General features: G+C 49.9%; 1 pseudogene across 1 annotated transcript; it reads right to left on the reverse strand.

The window, feature by feature from the left end:
* Positions 1–2,778: 2,778 nt before the first annotated feature.
* LOC307098777 (nuclear prelamin A recognition factor-like) lies at positions 2,779–5,345 on the reverse strand (annotated as a pseudogene). The gene has a single exon. The product of its transcript is annotated as a nuclear prelamin A recognition factor-like (transcript).
* Between the last annotated feature and the right edge of the window lie 741 nt (positions 5,346–6,086).

Below are 6,086 nucleotides of genomic sequence, written 5' to 3' on the forward strand. Positions count from 1 at the left end.
ATACCTTCCTTTTGAAAATACACTTCCTCCAACTCCGGTACCCTCATGTTTCTCCTTGTTCTATCTTCCTAGCATCTTATCTCCTTTGGCCCCTTCTCTTCCAGATCTAAATGTTGGAAAGCCACAAACCTCAGTCTCCAGACTTCTTTTTTTATGCTCCTGGGACATCTGATCCATTCCTACGACTTGAACATCACCAACACCCAGTAACTCCCAAATTTATATCTTTAGTTCTCACCTCCCTGAGCTCCAGACTCACTACCCAGCAGCCTATCTGTCATGCCCACTGGGAAGTCTATATCTCACACTTGACCCAAGAGAACTTGCTGTCCATCCCTAATCCTTTCCTCCCCTAATCTTCCCATCTCAGTAAATGTTATGAGCATTCATCCAATCTGATTCCTCTAACTCACTCTCACCCCATGACTACTCCATCTGTAAGCCATGACACCCTGCTTCCACAATTTAGAATCCTACCATTGCCCACCACTTTCATTGTTCCAAGTTAGTATTAGCTGCAGTAGGTCTGGTCTTAAAAACAGCAACAGCCTCCTAACTGGCCTGCCACACTTCACTCTCACCACCATATCACAGCCAGATGATCTTTCCAATGCAAAAATCAGGCCATAACAAAATATCAAAGTAAAACAGCACTTTAAAAATTGCATTTTCTGATGCTAAAATTTATACACTTGTATTATGGAAAATTTGTAAAATTCAGAAAATTATAAAAAATAAATTGCCTGAAGAGAATGAGAAGGCATTCAAATCCCAGCTACCAAAGACTAGGAAAAAAAAATATTTGTTAAGTGAACAAACCAATTTTTAAATGGGCAAAGACCTGGACACCTCACCAAAGAAGATATACAGATGGCAAATTAAGCACATGGAAAGATGCTCCACACCATGTCACTAAGGAATTGCAACTTAAAGCAGCAATGAGCTATCACTACACACCTATCAGAATGTTGAAATCCAAAACACTGACAACACCAAATGCTGGTGAGGATGTGGAGCAATAAAAATTCTCATTCACTGCTGGTGAAAATGCAAAATGGCACAGCCACTTGACAGTTTGTCAGTTTCTTACCAAACTACAAAACCTACCATATGATCTAGCTATCATGCTCTTTGATATTTACTCAAAGGAGATGAAAACATCTGACCACATAAAAACCTGCAGCTTTATGCATAATTACTCAAACTTAGAAGCAACCAAGATGTCCTTGGTGAATGGATAAAATGTGGTTCATCCAGACAATGGAATATTATTCAGGGCTAAAAAGAAATGAACCAGCAAGCCATGAAAAGACATGAAGAAAACTTAAATGCATGTATTAAGTGAAAGCAGCCAATCTGAAAAGGCTATGTACTGTATGATTCCAACTATAAGACATTCTGAAAAAGGCAAAACTGTAGAAATAGTAAAAACATCAGTGGCTGTCAGGAATTGAGGGTGGGGGAGTGATGAATAGGTGGAACACAGAGGACTTTTAGGACAGTGAAACTACTCTATATGACACTAGTGGTGAATATATGTCATTATACATTTGTCCAAATCCACAGAATGTACAACACCAAGAGTGAACCCTAATGTCAACTATGGACTTTGGGTGAATCAATTGTAACAAATAGACAGACTACAGTCAAACCTTGTTTCTAGAACTTCTTCCATCTCAAACAATTCAGTTCTCTACCAAGTTGTTCACAGAAAAAAATGTCTTTGTTGTCAACCAAAACTTCAGTTCTCAATCTGACCACCCTTTCATGCTGATACCTCAACATGACAAAAAGCATCTCTCAGGCAACAAACAAAGGAGAGAATGCTTTTGTTGCTGGCTAAATCAATGATTAGCACAATTTTAAAACAAAGAGTGCTAATGTATCTAAGGGTGTGAAAGTGCTCAAAAAAAAAATCATAGGCAATTGACTAGATAGAAAAATTGTTGATTGGATACAAGAAAAGCAGTTAGCCAGTGGTAGTATTTTGGAGGCAGTGATATATGAAAAATTTGTTTAAGGTTAAATTTGTTTAAGGGGTGGTTCCATAAATTTTTAAAAAGAAGTGTTTATTTATAGATTAAACTAGTGGCCCAGTGCATGGATTTATGCACATTAAAAGGAAATTAATTAGAAGAAATATTTTAATATCGCTATTTGCCCATCCTATCTAATAAAAGAGTAATATGCAGATTGACCATCACTCCAACACACAAGATGGCTGCCCCCATGTGGACACAAGATGGCCAGCAGGGGAGGGCAGTTGGGAAGACCAGGCCTGCAAGAGAGGGCAGTAGTGGGTGATCAGGCAAGCAGGGGAGGGCAGTTGGGGGCGATCAACCCTGCAGGGGAGGGCAGTTAGGGGTGACCAGGCCAGCAGAGGAGGGAAGTTGGGGGCAAACAGGCTGGCAGGGGAGCATTTAGACATTAATCAGGCTGGCATGGGAGTGGTTAGGGGGTGATCAGGCTGGCATGCAGAAGCGGTTAGGGGCAATCAGGAAGGCAGGCAAGCGAGCAGTTGGGAGCCAGCAGTCCTGGATTGTGAGAGAGATCCCAGATTGGAGAGGGTGCAGGCTGGGCTGAGGGACACCCTCCCCCCCACATGCACGAATTTCGTGCACCGGGCCTCTAGTACTCTATAATAGAAGTGTCAACCAAATTCACTATCAACAATGACAGATTGAAACACACGAGTGCAATTGGCGCCAGTGAGCTTTATATGTATCACACATGTGCGAGTCAATGTTTATTTTTAAACTAGAGGCCCGGTGCACAAAATTCGTGCACTGGGGGGTGGGGGGAGGGTCCCTCAGCCTGGCCTGCACCCTCTCGCAGTCCAGGACCCCTCGCTCCTTACCGCCCACCTGCTCACTGCTCCTTACCACTCAGCCCACTGCTCCTTAGCACTGCCATGGAGGCAGGAGAGGCTCCCACCACTGCCACTGCGCTCACCAGCTGTGAGCCCTATCTTTCTGTATAGTTGTCTGTGGGCCAACTGCTGTCTTCCTTCTCACTTAGGGCAAGCAGCATGTGAGGGCAGAGTGCGCTGTCATGGAAAGCAGAGGGCTACCTGGAGCTGAGGGGAGTGGCTGGGCCCATGGGGTGAGAGGTGAACACAGAGGACACTATCTCACCCAATTGTGGGGTGGGCTAGCCCACCTTCATCTGCCTGACCCCACCCAGGGAGGGACCGAGCAAGGTGTCTGCCTCTCCATTCTCCACCCTTCCATCTGTGACACCTGTCACCCTTGTCAGGCCTCCCCAAAAGTAAGTTCAGCTCGATCCCTGAATATAAAAGGACACAATAGAGGAGGGGGAAGGGGCCTCCACTCCAGTGCCCCCTGATTCCCATCAACAGGACCTGGTCGACAGGACCTGATCTCAGGACGGTGGCCACAGCTGCAGAACATAGATCTGTTTCAAGAAAAGTTGGAAATGCAGACTTTCATATGAGCCCCTATTCCAAAAGGTGGCAGTTTATTCACATTGTGGCAAAGACACCTTCAAGAGTAACACAAGTGGGTAAAGTCAGGGCCAAACCGGGCCATTTCCTCATCCAATCTCTCTCAGGCGCGTGGGCAGAACCAAGTCTCAGCTCTTCGCAGGACACTCCTGGGGTTTTTTTTAAGCCTAAAGGACAGTAGTCTGTCTCCATTCTTGTGATGTTTTCATCATCGGATAAAAGGATACATACACTGGGGCAATCCTCTCGAGATACGATATTCCAGTTGCACCCATGTGACGACGACTGTGCCCCTCAGAGGGAGGGAGCCGACAGATGGGGAGCAGGGAATTCTGAAAACCAAAGCGATGACAGAGATGCTAAGCCTTTCCTTCACGTGTCTGACACCCTCTTCAGGCGGCCTGCAGGCCGGGCGTCTGCTGGACCTTTACCATTTGATGCCCTGGCAGGCTTCCCTGGGCTCTGCTAGGCAGTGTCCAGGGCCGCCTGGGCCTGTGGGGAGTCGCGCTCCCCCACCCTCCGACCCCAGCCACTCCTGGTACAGCTCCTGCACGTGGGCGCTGGTCTCCGGGGGCCACACCGGGATGGCAGCGTAGATGCCTTCCATCTGCCACAGCAGTGCCCTGTCTGCACGCCCATCGTCCACCTGGGCCTGGCCCCTGCCGCTTAGGCATCCCTGGCGCAGGCCAGGACCTCTATAAAGTGGCAGGGGAACTTGCCCCTCTACAGCTTCAGGACCACTTCTGGCTGTTCCGAAAGCTGTAAGCATCCTCAAAGCGTAGCAGAACCGCTCCGTCCCTTTTAAGGGTGACCTCCTGGAAGTCTTTGTTCCTCAGGGTGTGGTAGGTGAGCACCCCCATGTCCTCGTTGAACAGCTCCTTGGCCATGGGCCTGAAGATGTGTGCCAGGTACCCGCCGGAGCCGGCACCCTCATGGAGCCTCACCTCCTTCTCCTTATGTCTCCAAACAGAGTGTCCACGGCGGCGTCATTCGAGACGAGGTCACTTTGCTCCATTACCTGGACAATTTCACCTGAAGTTAACACGCAGTCAGCACCCTGGGAACTATGTAAAGCTGTGGGAACATCTTCTCAAAGGGCCTCCAGTTTCTTGTCATAACACGGGGCCACAATGACGTGGAAAATCTTGTCTGGGGACAGGTTCTGCCGTCTGGTGAAGTACTCCTTCACCAGAGAACCCATGATCTGCTGGGGAGACTTGGCCGTGCAGAGGTGGGGGTGATGGGGTGACCCAGCACATGCTCTGCATATCGGTCCCAGCTGGGGCAGGCGGAGGTCAGCAAGGGTAGCCGGGGCTCTTCCTCACGGTGCTGGCAGTACCGACGCACAAATTCCTTCTGAGTCTCCAGGATGCTGAAGTCCGCAGCTATCTTCCTGTCAAAGACAGTGCGCCCCTGGGCTTTTGAGAAAGCCGCGGAGTCTTCTGGATGCATCAGTGACACTGAGGCTGAATTTAGCAGCAAAATAAGGCAGAGACTGAGGACACACGGACACTGCCAGCACCTTGTGCTGTGAGGTATCACATTTCTTATTAAGGTTCAGAACACAGAAGAAATCCTTGGTGTTCTGTTGAGAAACTTGGACTCCTTCCTCTGCGGTCACACAACTGTCACACGCCAGGCAGTCACTCAGAAATATCTTGGCATCGGCCAGCTTATGGAATTCTCCCTGCTCTCCATTCTCCTGAGCCGGACTCTGGACATTGACTGCAGCATTCTCTTGGTTATTGGTTTTTGTTTTCTTACTGCATTCCTTCCGTGTGCAGTGATCACACTTCATCTGGAGCGGGGCGGGTCGGGGCCGGCTCGAGTGACCTGGAGGAAGCACAGGGAGAGCAGTCAGTCACCGCTGGTCGCCCCAGCACTGCTGGCAGTATCCTTTCTTCCTTGTGAAGCATCTAGGGAGGGGAAGTGGCCGCAGTGCCCGAGGCCGAGTTCCAGGAGGCCGGCAGCGCTGTCAAGATCATGCCCGCGGTGCTGATCCATTGGTGCCTGGCCTGTCCTCTGAAAATTGTACCTGCAAGACTACTAAGGAAGCCAGTTTCGCCCCGCCTCCGCCACCGATTGATTGGAGTCTGAGGACCGGGAGGAGGGACCAAGAGGCCTGCCTTCCAGCTGCTCACCAGTCCCTGCATGCTACTCACTCTGGTTCCCTGTTAGCCATCCCCCGATCAATGGAAGCCTGCGGGCCGGGGGGAGAGACCGGTCGTCTGTTTTGGTCGTGATGGCCCTAGGCTATTATTAGTATAGATTGCCAATGCGCATCATATGTACTGGCCCGTGGGTCGATCAGATGGTTGGATGGACTGATGGTCAGTTACTTAGTCTTTTATATATATACTAGAGGCCCGGTGCATGAAAATTCATGCACTGGAGCGGGGGTCCCTCAACCCGGCCTGCCCCCTCTCACAGTCCAGGTCCCTCAGGGGCGAGAGGTTGACCCGGCGATCAGGGGAAGGTGACACCCCCATCACACCTCTGCTGCTGCCACTGCTGGCAATGCAAGCCTCGGCCGGCCCTGGTTACCTGAGCCTCAGATGGCCCTGTGCGGCTGGGCAGCTGCCATCCGAGGCTTGCCTGCGCCTCGGGCTGGCCCTGGCTGGCT

This window comes from Cnephaeus nilssonii (genome assembly GCF_951640355.1).
Source record: "Cnephaeus nilssonii genome assembly, chromosome: 1".
Classification (NCBI taxonomy): Eukaryota; Metazoa; Chordata; class Mammalia; order Chiroptera; family Vespertilionidae; genus Cnephaeus; species Cnephaeus nilssonii.